Raw genomic sequence first — 14878 nt, forward strand, 5'->3', positions numbered from 1 at the left:
CACAGGTAACACCGAAAGAAGTAAAGAAAGCCTTGGGAACTATGCAAAGGGGGAAGGCAGCTGGGGAGGATCAGGTAACAGCAGATTTGAAGGATGGCGGGCAGATTGTTCTAGAGAAACTGGCCACTCTGTATACGCAATGCCTCATGACTTCGAGCGTACCGGAATCTTGGAAAAACGCTAACATAATCCTAATCCATAAGAAAGGGGACGCCGAAGACTTGAAAAATTATAGACCGATCAGTTTACTGTCCGTTGCCTACAAAGTATTTACCAAGGTAATAGCAAATAGAATCAGGAACACCTTAGACTTCCGTCAACCAAAGGACCAGGCAGGATTCCGTAAAGGCTACTCAACAATAGACCATATTCACACTATCAATCAGGTAATAGAAAAATGTGTGGAATATAACCAACCCTTATATATAGCTTTCGTTGATTACGAGAAAGCGTTCGATTCAGTCGAAACTTCAGCAGTCATGGAGGCATTGCGGAATCAGGGTGTAGAGCAGCCGTATGTAAAAATACTGAAAGATATCTATAGCGGCTCCACAGCCACCGTAGTCCTCCATAAAGAAAGCAACAAAATCCCAATAAAGAAAGGCGTCAGGCAGGGAGATACGATCTCTCCAATGCTATTCACAGCGTGTTTACAGGAGGTATTCAGAGACCTGGAGTGGGAAGAATTGGGGATAAAAGTTGATGGAGAATACCTTAGCAACTTGCGATTCGCTGATGATATTGCCTTGCTTAGTAACTCAGGAGACCAATAGCAATGCATGCTCACTGACCTGGAGAGGCAAAGCAGAAGGGTGGGTCTGAAAATTAATCTACAGAAAACTAAAGTAATGTTTAACAGTCTCAGAAGAGAACAGCAGTTTACGATAGGTAGCGAGGCACTGGAAGTGGTAAGGGAATACATCTACTTAGGGCAGGTAGTGACCACGGATCCGGATCATGAGACTGAAATAACCAGAAGAATAAGAATGGGCTGGGGTGCGTTTGGCAGGCATTCTCAAATCATGAACAGCAGGTTGCCACTATCCCTCAAAAGGAAAGTGTATAACAGCTGTGTCTTACCAGTACTCACCTACGGGGCAGAAACCTGGAGGCTTACGAAAAGGGTTCTGCTGAAATTGAGGACGACGCAACGAGCTATGGAAAGAACAATGATAGGTGTAACGTTAAGGGATAAGAAAAGAGCAGATTGGGTGAGGGAACAAACGCGAGTTAAGGATACCTTAGTTGAAATCAAGAAATAGAAATGGGCATGGGCAGGACACGTAATGAGGAGGGAAGATAACCGATGGTCATTAAGAGTTACGGAATCGATTCCAAGGAAAGGAAAGCGTAGCAGAGGGCGGCAGAAAGTTAGGTGGGCGGATGAGATAAAGAAGTTTGCAGGGACACCATGGCCACAATTAGTACATGACCGATGTAGTTGGAGAAGTATGGGAGAGGCCTTTGCCCTGCAGTGGGCATAATCAGGCTGATGATGATGATGAACTAAAATATTTTTTATTGCGGTAGCAATTAATGGGTAATTATATAGAAATTAATGGAAATAAAAGTGATGTTCAAGTCCGTCCGCTTACATATGTAGGCAGACTGCTTGCCTCGTCTCCCCGTCGATCCTTGTGAAAACGATGATCTCGATTCCGGCACTTCCCTTCTGGCCATTTCTGACTTTCGCAACAGAGTTACTGAACAGCGAAAGGACGACTCTCTACGTTCGATAATCGAGCGCTTGACTTCTCGTCAATCAGATCGCTCAATTAGAATGTTTGTGCTCCATGGCGACATTCTTTATCGACGCAACATCAGCTCTGATGGACCAGATTTAGTGCTAGTTGTCCCTCGTCACCTCCGTTCTACTGTTCTTGCTGAGCTCCACGACGCACCCAATGCCGGACACCTTCCACCTGCAGCACTCACGACAGAGGGCGACGTCGCTTCTTCTGAGCGGGCCTGTACCGATCTGTGCGACGTTACGTTGCGGCTTGTGACCTCTGCCAGTGGCGAAACAGACCACGTGCGCAACCTACTGGCCACCTTCATCCAATCGATGTACCCAAGGAGCCCTTCCCCGTTGGCATCGGGGTTCTTCGCCCCTTCCCCATATCGATAAAAGGTAATAATTGAAAAGCCGTTGCAACAGACTATGCGAACCGCTATGCTATTACACGTGCCCTGCCCACCAGCTGTGCTACAGATTTAGCAGACTTTTTACTTCAGGACGTGATTCTTCACCATGGCGCGCCAAGGCAGCTTGCTAACACATGCTGACCGGTACTGCCTGTCCCAACTTGTCGAAGACATATATAATTCGTTCCTGCTCCACCGAACACAAGCTCACAACAGCATACCACCCACAGACGAACGGACTGACTGAACGACTAAATCTGAGCATTACTGAGATGTTGTCTATGTACGTTTCAGCAGAGCATCGTGATTCAGAGAGCACTTTGCCCTATGTGACATTTGCATACAATTCGTCACGTCAGGATACCAGTGGTTTCTCGCCTTTCTAGCTCTTGTTCGGTCGCCGTCTCACTCTGCCTTTTAACACCGTGCTACATTCAGTGTCGCGACACACAACGGAATACGGTCATGACGCCGTTGGTCGGGCTCCTGTGGCTCGCCAGATTGCCTATGATCGACTTGCAGCGGCTCAGGCGTCACAAAAGACTCACCACGACAGTCGCCTCCGGTACCTTGACTTCTCTCCCGAAAATCTCGTTCTTCTGTGGACTCCAATTCGCCACATCGGCCTGTCCGAAAAGCTGCTGTCACGCTATACCAGGTCGTACGGGGCATTACGATGATTAAGTGACAAACTACGAAATCGTCCCAGTAAGAGAGACGCCATCGTCATCTAAGCTACGCACTGACGTCGTCCACGTGTTCCACTTAAAGCCCACACTGTTCATCTGGTTCACTATCATTTTAACAAGCGCCGGGACGGCACTCCAGCCTCCGGGGAGTTACGTTACGGTGCATTGGACAGGCCCATGCGCGCAAAAGGGGGACCAAGAGGAAGTGGTATCCTGTATACTGGAGCTGTGATCTTTGTACCAGCCTGCGCGTTTACCACTAACTTTTCCCTATGTAAACAGTTGTATATACGTTTGTGCGTCGGGCTTGTTCTTCCTAAGAATATAGCTCCCTGAAGCACTCTGCTGAGAAGCACTCTGCGGGTCCGTGCGAGTCGCGAACGTTCGATCATGACAAGAAAAGAAATCGATTTGTCAAGGAGAAATAGACGGAAAGACAGGGAGGTTAGAAAAGTTTGCGATTCGGATGCCAGCCACACGTCATTCCAATGCCTCACTCCTGCATTTTCCACTGCGCCAAACGCATTTATTCATTTGTTTTTTAAAACACTGGAACAAGGATTCCCAGGTGATTTGTGTTGCAGCGGCGAGCGTTGCCCATTCGTCTCAGAAGGCGCGGGCTGTCGTGAGTTGACAGGTTAGGGCGGATGCCCGCCTTCACTGGACGGAACTGCCTCGTCTTCCGGTTATGTCGAGTCGTGCACATGTGTTCTGCCAGCTTAGAGACGGTTGGCGTCAGCGAGATCGGGCGCAGGTCGCCGATAGTATCTTGTCTAATTTTAGAATCGTGGTTCACCATGAATTGCAAGTTTCGAATCTGGTGGTATGCCTCGATTTGCATCCGCACCTTTTTTTCATAAAGTTCCGACGCTGCTGTTTTGTCAGTTCGACGAGTTTACGCAGTACGGGCCATGTTATAGAATCTTGCCGGGCGCGATATGGCTGTTCCTATATTCGAGGCCAAAGAGTAACTTTGCAATGTTGAACAGCGCAACTCACGGTACCATCGTCGTTTGGAGGGACTTTGTACATAAACGGAAGGGCAGGACGGCGTGCGTGGCTCTCCACGTTTCATGTTCAAGCTGGGACGTCGTAAGTTCTGTTGCCGACAGAAGTGTTTTCTGTCGTGTTAGTCTATTTCGTGTTGCCTTGTTGTGTTTGGCATGTTATACTACAGTTTGTGAATGCCTGTTCTCCCGTTCATATGTGCATAGTGTATATGCCGTCCTGAAGGTCCACCACAGAAGCTTGGTGAGCTTTAGAGATTGGGCTGTCTCACGACGCACATTAGATCTTTGCGCGTGCGGAGATTAGTCGGGTATTGGGGGGGGGGGGGGGGGGGGTAAATTTCTTGTTCTTGCCGTAGATTTAGGAAGTATTCTTCCGGATTCGGGGTGTTGTTTATCAGATTCAGTGTGTGCTGCTATAGCTATTTGAACTGTTTTATTTAAAATGGAATTGCTGCCTCATACTTATCTGCCTGTGCGCAATATTTAGCCGAATCAATGAACTGCATCACCCTCGAACTCGTGCTGAGCTCCACGAAAAACGTATAGTGATTGCGGTCAATAGGGTAGGGATATCGGCCTCACTCAGTAACGAACCACCATAGTGTCTTGACAAGTTGCAATGCGAAAGCGTTAACTATCCCATGAGGCAGAAAAGCCGGCGTTGTTGCCCGCGACGAGTGGTAACAAAAATCGATGTGATGTCGTGGGCATGTTGTATGACGTCAGTAGTAATACAGAAGATAGTAAATGTTATGTCAACGTTAAGTAGTAGTAATTATGGTTAAAATGTGAAATAATGTGAGTTAACGAGAACTAAGGTTATTTAGAGTTAATTAAAGTGAATAAAGTTAGAACAAGTTAGAGTAAGGTGCCTTAAGGGGGAGCAAATTTAATTAAGGTGAAGGGAATGAAGGCGAAATAAAGTGGATTAAGGTGAGTTTTTATGATCTGGATACAGTGTTGTAGTTGCATATTTTGTGCTCATGCCACTTTCATGAGTCATAAATTTAGCATATCTTTCACATTGTAGCTTAAGTGTGCTGCTACATGTTTCGTTAGAAGCTGCAAAAATTTGAGTGTGGGGCCTGCCCACTTATCTGATAAGCACACCGAGTTGGAATACTAAGTTCAGTGCTATCAAGTGAAGAGTGAGCGCATACATGTGTCAGAGATGGTATGTGGGCAAGTCGTCCAGTTGAAGCCACTGCATCTAAATTCAAAACATTTCAACTATCAGCGTAGTGCAAGATGTCGTGTCCACTTCGACGAAAGGGAGCACCAGTACAAATATCTGGGCCTACTTGTGCAGGGCAGCAAGTGCTTCTACACTGAAAACATTTCAAGTACCAGCATTTACGGTAGTGCCATTGCCAGCGGAACTGTAGAGTACAAGGTGGTGTGCTCCCAAGCTGTTCATCAATGGAACTGTGCCTGGACTCTGTGCCAAATATTTTTGGATGTGAAAGTGAGGGTGAATGGTAAAGAATGTGCTCGGGGCTACATGTGTGAAATGTTTTTGTCATTCAGAGTGCGTTTTACAGTGAAGCTGTTAGCTCCTAGTTGGTCGGCATTTTTGGTGTCCGTCTCCGTTACCGAAAATGTGGCCCGATCGCGGCGGCAGTGCAGGGCGACAAGCGATGGCTTTTACCCCCGCAAAGCAGAGGCTTCAGCGAGATGAAGCGCACAGTGCATACATTCTTTGGAGGCACGGATGCAACATATAGAACAGCGTACCTTTCAATAAAGAACAATAGGAAAACAAGCATCCGAGCGACATAATTCATAACGTGCGCCTGGTAACAATGCGAAGCACGTAGCGCTCCCCGCATACGTTTCCCGGTAGCGATTGCTGCAGCGCAAGCTGCCGCGGCGATGGCAGCTTGCGACGTGGGAAGTGACGTCCCTAGCCTTGCGTATACGGAATAGCCAGCCTAGCACCTGATTTCAGGGTTGTTTCATCAGTGCTACGGGCGCCGTTAAAATTACCATCACTCTAAAGCAGTAAAGCACTGCATACCCCCACAGCAGCTGTAGTTTTAAACAGCCTCGCTGGACATCCACTTTTGCAGGGCCAGGATGGCGAGCCAATTTCTTTTTTTTTTTTTACTTTAGGAGACGAGATGTGCGCAATGTGTGCTAATGCATTCATGGGTTTCCAAATGATTCATTGCGATGTTGTGCCTGTTTTTGAGAGAATGGTATATATGTGCCTTTTGTACAATGCTGTTTATAAAAGGATTTGTGTTTATTATGACCGGCACTCCCTAGGTTACTGAAGCGCAGCTTTCTGTGCATTCCACTTAATTTCCAGGTTCAAAGCATTAAATTATGGGGTTTTACGTGCGAAAACCACTCTCTGATTATGAGGCACGCCGTAGTCGGGGGCTGCGGAAATTTGGACCACCTGGGGTTCCTTAACGTGCACCTAAATCTAAGTACATGGGTGTTTTCGCATTTAGCCACCATCGAAATGCGGCCGCCGTGGCCGGGAAATATCCAGATTTATACAATTTTATAATAATGAAGCTTGCACATTCATTTCTCGTGTACTAGAGTACTAAGATTGTTTTAGTTATGTATAGCGTTACTCAGTCTCATCGTACTCTGCATTACAGTGGTGCTTCCATGGCAGAGTGTATAAGCGCGACTGAATGAGGACGTAGAAATAAACAGATACACGGACACAGCGCTTCAAACTGCTAACTGCTAACGTTAGCTAGGTGCTAACTTGTTATACAGATTTCCTTGTTTGAGTATTCTTTAGGATCATTCACTAGATTGTTTTTTAGTTTTATGGTTCTTTTAATTATTTCTCCATTACTATATTTGATGCACCGTACAGGCAATATTTTCTAGTTTAACATTTTCCCGTTGTTTGGTTTTTATCACAGGATTGATATTTGGTGGTGTGTGTCGTTTTTCCTTTTTGTGTTCTTTTCAAGCTTCTAGATTATTGGTAACATGGCTTGTAGGCAGATACCATGCGTATAAATCTCGCATTTTCATTCTGCTTGTAGTTACTGTGATATCAATTTCTAAATAACTCTAGTCTGTTCATCTGATAGCATGTGCTCTTTACTGTACAAAATAAGAAACCTTAGCACACTTAGGGTTCTTGCTGTTCGTCATCGTATGCGTACCTACGAATTTCGTTTATGTATGTTCTAGTCATTTTTGATCAATTTCTAGTTAATTAAGAATTGTTTCTGGTAATTTTAGTCATTCTTGATGTGCTTTTAATTCGATTTAATTTCCATTTCTCATATATTTTGCTCAAAGCTTGCATGAGTATTATTTTTACAATAAAGTGTTGCTTTGTGATATGCTTATTTCATGCGCTCTTGGCACAAAAGCCCTGGCCTGGCCGATTGTCTCGAAGCACCCATTTCTTAGCGTGATGTCATTCCCATTTTTGGTTATAAACATCATTGCGGCATACCAAAGGTGGCATTGCGGATTCATTTTCGTGGACATGTGCCTTTTCAGGTATCTTGGTTGAGAATGCGTCGGCCTGCATAGACAACAGCTGCTTGACGCTGCGCCAGGAGCTCAGTAGCACTAGACGCCGACGCTTCGACTCATTTGGAAACCGCGAAGACGAGCTTCAGATTATCGTAAATCTTTCAACACTACCTTTAGACCAGCTTTTAGACAACATCCTAAAAGCCTTTAGAAATCATATATGAAAAGCGCTGACAAAGGGATTATTTGTGTCTTTCCCCATCCTATTTCAAGAGCAGCTTTTCGAATACGTTTTGAAGAGCTGTTCTAGATCGCCTGAAAAAAGTAATTAAGCAGGACATTAGCAGACATATACGACATATTAACAATGAAGTTGTCTTACTCGTGTGTTGTGTAAACCGTTTCTTTCGTCTCGTATAAATGACATAGAAACGTTATGTATCTCTTTTGTGCTACTTGGGAGGCGACACCACGGAAGCGTTCGCACGTCAAATCAACACTTCAGTGCCCGCCGCGGCAGCTTTGCGGCTATGTCACTTCTGGATATGATCGCGACTGCGGCTGCCGCATTTCGACGGGAGCGGAATAAAAAACGCCGTAATTCAGTTAAGGTTTAATACTCCTGCCACGATGCGATGTGCCATGTGAGGCAATGACAATACTCAACCCTCTCATACGTTATAAAATATGGCGCTCAACCGTCCCTCACGCAAACACCTCTCCCTGTGCGTTCTCTGTACTACGCTGACAACTAGCAGGGGTGCACGCAAGGTAACGCCTAACGTCAACTAAGCACCCTCGCATTGGACGGAACGTTGACGAAATATGAAACATTCGCCGTCAACATCACCGCTAATTATCGTTAATCAAAGCAAACAGCACAGAAAGCTTCGCGTACTTCGATTCCCACAGTGCGTAGGATCTGCATAATTTTTCCTTCATTCCCACTACCCGATGTACTCGTCGATGGGCTTGGTGGATTCCTGGCCCAAACACGTCACTTCGAGCCGCAACACTCCCAAGTACAGGGTCGTCCACTCTTAGGGTGGTGGTAGTGAAAAACTGTTATTGATGAGAAGGCCAAAAGTAAAAACAAAGTAAAAAACAGCGTTGTGGGCGGCCTTGAGGCTGCCGGTTGTGGCGTCCAGGCCATGCCTAGTCGCGACGTTCTGCGCCCAGTTCACGAGCCGAAGTTGGATATCCGGCTCGGTGCTGGACAAAGCAGCCTCCCACTGCAGTGCTGCGGATTGGTTAGGCGCCAAGAGGTAGGGGCAAGTGTGCCGGGCAGGAGAATAGGCGTGAGCGTAATCGGCGCGGGAGCCGTCGCATAAGCGGCAAGCCGGCGAGTCTGCCGCGGGGTGGAGGAGGGGAAGACGTGCGGGAATAAGATAGGTTTGGGCCTAAAGGTGGCGCCATAAGTGTTGGTGGGGCTGGGAAAGGGAGTGGTGCGGTGGGGGGAAGGTGAGACGAGAGAGGCTACGGAGGAAGGAAACTCAGGAGAGGCCCTGACGTCACTCTTTGTGAAGCGAAAGTGAAGCCGGAAGTTGGCGTTGCTCATGGCGTTGCTCCGCCTATCGGGCCAGCTCTCCTCTCTTGTTTACATTTCTCGCGAAACCACGCCGCGCTGCGCGCATCCGTGCTGCTCGGACCCGCGCGCTCCGCAGCAATACTAAACAGTCGTTAGCACGTTGGCATTATTCCGCCAAAGAGGGCAAAATTTCCCGCGGATATTCCTTCGTCCGTTGCCATTGCCGTGGCGCGGTACATTGCGTACAGCGTTGCATGCGCGTTCATTTCACGAAGAGCAACATCCGGTAGAGCACGGTCCAGATAACGCAGCGCAACAAAACACGGAGACCAACGCAAACCTGCCCGCACGGCGCCTTTGCCACGGTACGAAACCTACGGAGCAACACGTGTGAGCGCACAGAACAATAACAAAGCCGCCATTGTGGCCCGAAAGGCGGGGCCACTACAGCAAAGAATTAAAAAAGGAGCAAAACAAAGGAGAACCTACTACGTCATTTCCTCCACTCTTTTCTCCTAGCGCGCGGAGGGGGTAGGGCCTCTCCTCAGTTTCCTTCCTCCATGAGAAAGGCGATAGTGCAGCGTGATATCGCGGTACGTGAGGAGCACGTCGCGCGTATCCATTCCCGGCGGGGGCGGGCTTGCTAGGTCAGCCGAATCTCGAGCGATGGGATTGGCCGCCTCGTTACCAGGATGGGCCGCGTGAGCGGGCACCCAGATGATTTGGATGTGGCGAGAGGGAACGGTATCGGAACGCAAGATTCCTATTGCCGGGTGTGCCACTCGTCCAACCGCGTAGTTGTAGACCGCAGGTTTCAAGTCGCTGAAGATGTACTTCGCGGAGGTTTGCGTGATGGCAAGGGCAATAGCTGCCTCCTCGGCCTCGACAGAGGTAGAAGTGTAGACTGAGGCAGTAAGAGTGGGTCGGAGGGAATCCGCCTCTTTCATGTTCCTGTGCTGCCCTCTGACGCCCGCCGCTGGAAACGTTTTGGATGGGTGTCGGGGATTTCGCCGGTTGATTTGTGTACCTGCGCCCATGTTGAGTGTGCGGCGGTTGTGCGTTTCGTGAATCGCGATTAATTATTAATGGTTTCTCCGGGCAGCATGTCGACTATAGTTGGTGAACAGGCCCGAGTGCGCTGTTGTGGTAACAGCTCGGCCGATAAAGACACGCCGAGTTCCGTCTGCCGATGCGGCTGCCTTGGAGTTCGTTGTCGCTGATGTCTGTGCTCGCACATCGCTTTTTGTAATCCTTTTAGACATTCACTAAACGTTTTGCATCTTCAAGAAGCCTTCGAGTGCAGCCTCCCACGTCGGATTTGCCAAAGCGATGCCAAAGCGATGCCAAAGCGATGCGGAGGTTTGCGTGATGGCAAGGGCAATAGCTGCCTCCTCGGCCTCGACAGAGGTAGAAGTGTAGACTGAGGCAGTAAGAGTGGGTCGGAGAGAATTGTCAGTGACGGCAAGGGTATGTGCTGGGTAGCGGCGGTACGGGGCAGCATCTACATAAGCCACGGCGGCCTGCCATTCGTACTGACGCCAGAGCGCGGAGGCTCGCGATGCTCTACGGGAGGGGTGGTGGCCTGGATGCATATCTTTAGGGAGGGGATTAACGGTTAGGAGAGGGGCGACATGGGAAGGGATGGGCAGTGATGTGGGAAGAGGAATAAGAGGGGAGGGGTTAAAAGTGGAGAGAAGTGCACGACCCGGGCGGGTGCGGGAGAGACGGAGGAGCTAGGCCGTGCGATGAGCCTCCGTCAGCTCCGTAAGGGAGTTGTGGACGCCCATCGACAGTAACCGAGCCGTCGACGTAGATGTGGGAACGGACAGGGCTGACTTATACATCTGGCGAATTAGGCTGTTGACTTTGTCTTCCTCGGTACGAGAAAGGTAGAGATACGGAAGAGAATAAATGAAGCGGCTGAGAACAATGGCCTGGACCAGGCGGCGGAGGTCGTGTTCGGGCATGCCGTGGTGGCGGTTTGCAATGCCGCGCATGAGGCGGACAGTGTGGTGTACGGTGTTTGTGAGTCGAGTGATGAGAGAGAGAGATTCTTGATTTGGGAAGGAAAAACATGGGGTAAAGTGCAGCGCAGTAACTGTCTCTCAGATGAGGACACCTCAACTGCGCTGCACAAGAGGGAGAGGGAATTGAAAGAAGGGTGAAAGAGACGCGGCGGCGTCGGCCAAAACGGCGTGCGCGGGCAAGTTCGTGACCTTCGCTTATGTGGCACGGTGATGCGCCTATTCATGATGAAGCAGTGCTTCCTGCGCGGCGAGAGCCGCGTCACACATGTGACGTACGTTGCCGTCGATCGCTGGGCACTGGACAAGGAGGGCACGGAGTGCAGCCGCGAGAGCGGCTATCAAAGCGTCCATGGGGTCGCTGCTCGGCGTGGTTGAAGGACCGAGTGATGGCTGAGCCGCAGCTGTCTGGATGTTGCGGCCGCGCAGGGCGTCATATAAGATCGACCCTGCGGGTTGCGAGATGTGGACGGAGTGGCCGTATGCGGCTCGGCCGATGCGGCGCCGGCCAGCTCTAACGCTTTCTTGCGCGAAAGGGGCCGCTCGGACGATGACAGCAACACGGCCGCCTTTCTCTTGCACTGCCACTCAAGGCAGCTCGGCTCAGTCGTCGAGTGACGGCCGCCGCAATTAATGCACCGTGGCTTCTCTGCGGGGCAGTCTCTAGTGGCATGCGACTCACCGCAGCGGAGGCAGCGGGCGTCGCGGAAACAGGTGGCGCCGACATGGCCGAAAACGCCGCAGCGGTCGCATTGGAGCGGTCGGGGCAGACGAGCACGAACGGCGCGCAGCTGTTTGAACAGCCGCACGTTAGTCGGCACGACGCTCCCGACGAAGGTTACGATGACGCTTGTGCCACTCCGTGAGCAAGAAAGCACCGCGACGGGGGCTTCAGGGTTGTCTCGGACTGTGCGGGCGTCGAAAGAAGGGTCGACCGCATGAATGATGCCCACACAGGAGTTGTGTAGCGCCTTGGGGCGCACCGCAACGTCACCGATGTCGCGCACTTCGAGGAGGGGCGCCAAGTCGGCACCGCTCGTCACGTCAGCAGCCACCACATTTCGGCGGAAATTGACGCGGACGGCGGACAGCTGGGCGGCGATACGGTCCCGCGAGAGGGCCAGAAAAGTGGCCCTGCGCTCGATGGGTCGGTAGAGAACCGTCACGTTCGTATCCGGAGCGACACGGCCGTCAACGGGTGGGGTGTGCGGCTCGAAGTCGACGACGGTCTCCTTCGTGCGGGGTTCTCCGGCTGTAACGCTGCGGGCCGGCAGGGTTGGGCGTCTTCGGATGCAGCGAGCAGCAGCGGGGAGTTACGCGGAATGAGCTCCCCTGTTCCCTCAGGTACTGGGGCAGGGGTAGGCGCTCTCGGCCGGCTCTCGTTGGACGAGGGGCCGTCAGCTGGGTCGTCGTCAACGACGGGGGCGGCCACCGCCGCCGAGAGTGAGCCCTTCTCCGCCGCAGGTGCGGTGGGCTCGGTGTTGGTGAGCGGGGCCGACGAGCAGGCCGTCTGCGACGACAGTGATGGAAAATCCGGCCGGACAGGACTTGCCTCGGGCGAGGAGGTCGCGTCCGTGCGGGAGGACGTAGTGTCGGCACCAATCATGCTTGCGGTTGGCAAGAAGAAGGTGCCGGCACTCTCGTCGGTGTCGCCGGTCGACGGGTAGCTGGCACCGTCGTCGGTGGAGGCAGCCGAAGTGGGGGCCTCTGAGGTGGTGTCCGTTGAAGCGGACGTTGCGGCGTGGTGGCCGCTGGCAGTCGTCTTCGGCGCATCAAAAGGAAATGCGCGGAAGGGAGGGTCCAGGGCAGTTGGGGCGCGCGCAGACGGCGTTGCACTCCCTTGCGTAGGCGGGCATGACGGCGTGGAGCTCGACAAGTCAGCCGACAGTGCACGTAGCGTACGTGCTTTCAGCCCGCGCTTCCATCGCAACGCAGGAGGCGATCTGCCGGTGCGTGGTTGCCGTCCACGTGGCTGATGTTGCAGGGCTCGTCGGTGCTCCGAGTCGTCGTTGAAGCCAGGAACTGACTTCTTCGGCCTCTTCCGATGCTGCTTCTTCGGAGGGTCACCCATGAGATGGGGTCTCCGTGCGGTAGCGTGGCTCAGGAAATCGTGCCAGCTGCCGTGCGAGCCCTGAAAAGGGCTGCGCTCATAAGTGCGGTCGAAGGCGGAGACGTGCGCGCGCGAGAGGTGGCGGGCGAGCCGTAGTCGTCGGAGCGAGGGGCGATGCGACCGCTCGCTTCGAGTGTCTGGGAACGTCTTCGAGTGATGAGGGTGGTGTGCTTGCCATTGGACTGAAGAAAGAATCCGAGGATGCGGAGGGTAGAGACGAGAGGAATGGGTGTGCCGTCAAGGTGGACGAAGCGGCGCAGGCGCACACGGACCCGGGGGAGGCGCTTCGCGTCGTCTGCTACAGCGCTGGAGCGCGCCGCTCTGGATTTGGTGCGAGTACGTACATGTCACCAAACACAGGCGATCAAGCTGGCTTCGTGGGGAAGCGCGCATCACTCACAGAAGCATTTTCCGGCTGGTTTTCTACAGCTTGCGAACAGCCTGCTTAGGCAATGTGCATGAACAGAAACGAGCTTCTCACCACATAATCACTTACAATTTTTTTTTACAAGTGATGAGGTTAAAAATAGTCATTTTTCGCGCTCTTTATTAGGCTGGGACAATGTTATTTTACTCTCACAGCACTTGGTGCGGTGCATACCGAGAAACCTATTAGGCGCGCCCTTTTTTTTTTTTTTTATTGAAGTGAATGTTAGGAGAGGTTGGCGCCTTTATGGTGGCACCGGCTACTCCTTGTCAGTTGGTAAACGAAACAAATTTGCGTACAAAGGAAGAATAGCGACACAAAGTATAACACTCAGTAGAACACCGGATCAATAAAAAATATGCAGTCCAGCAGTACATCATGAGTCGCAAAGTTCTGCGCACTAGTTCAGTCCACGCACGCATATATAAAGTCAGATGTTTTGAACAGCCAAAACACACAACGCATGTAATACACTGCAAGTACAGAACAGAATTAAACATATTGCGTAAAAGATGCGATCACCCCATAAACCAATTATGAACCACGAACAACGTTTATGTAACTCATTTAGCGTATTCGGATCATCTGATACTTAATATTTTCCCAAAATGTTGGTGTCCTCTAAAAACTTTTTCAGAGCAAGAAGGGCTCTCTTTTGAAGGCCCGCAGTTGGCCATGGGCCAAGTATCTTTTTAAGAGTGAATGGTCTTCTGTCTAATAAAAACAAACTAGCTTGCAGTACCGTTCTTTGTGTATCGTATTTCGTGCATTCGAGAAGAAGATGATGCACATCTTCGTCTGGATGGCCGCAAGAACACTGCGGACTAGAGATGCATTTTATTCTGTACAAGAAGTGTTTCGTAAATGCAGTACCAAGACGCAGCCGATGTACCAATGTTTCAAATTTTCTGTTGTCTCTTAGAGTTTCCGGCATTGACAAGTTTATACATGGGTCTATAGAGTATAACTCCGAGTTTTTAGTTTGCTGGTCAAACCAGGTAGTTTTGCTGAGGCGACAAGAAATCTGTCTCAGGATCAGACGGACTTCACTACGCAGTAGGGGAAGATTGGTTGTCTCTGCGTTATTGTGCGCTCAATTCGCAGCTGCGTCCGCCGCAATATTACCAGGAATATTGCAGTGCCCAGGTATCCACTGAAATGCAATCACGTGGTTCATTGCGTTTGCTTTTGTAAGTTCTTTGAGCGTCTCATACAATAGCAAAGTGTTCAAAGAATTTTTCTTATTGCTCTGCAGTAATGTGAGAGCGGCTTGCGAATCGCTAAAGATAACCCATTTTTGCGAATGTTTTTCTGACGTTATGAAACGCAAAGCACACAGGATTGCAAATAGTTCTGCCATGGTGGAAGATGTCTCCCGCGTTAATTTAAATGTTTGCTCTAGTGCTAAATGTGGAATGACGAATGCTGAAGCCGAGGAATTTTTATGACACGAACCATCTGTATAAATGTGGATGTACTGGGG

The 14878-nt window shown here is 50.4% G+C and overlaps 1 long non-coding RNA gene across 1 annotated transcript in view; it reads left to right on the top strand.

Annotated features, from left to right (window-relative positions):
• Window positions 1-3813: 3813 nt before the first annotated feature.
• Window positions 3814-14878, top strand: part of LOC129380987 (uncharacterized) — a 38752-nt gene continuing 27687 nt past the window's right edge. The window contains exon 1 of the long non-coding RNA XR_008609219.2: window positions 3814-3926. This is a non-coding gene — a long non-coding RNA (uncharacterized lncRNA). The remainder of the gene's footprint in view (window positions 3927-14878) is intronic.

The sequence above is a fragment of the Dermacentor andersoni genome, chromosome 1 (genome assembly GCF_023375885.2).
Source record: "Dermacentor andersoni chromosome 1, qqDerAnde1_hic_scaffold, whole genome shotgun sequence".
NCBI classification, from domain to species: domain Eukaryota; kingdom Metazoa; phylum Arthropoda; class Arachnida; order Ixodida; family Ixodidae; genus Dermacentor; species Dermacentor andersoni.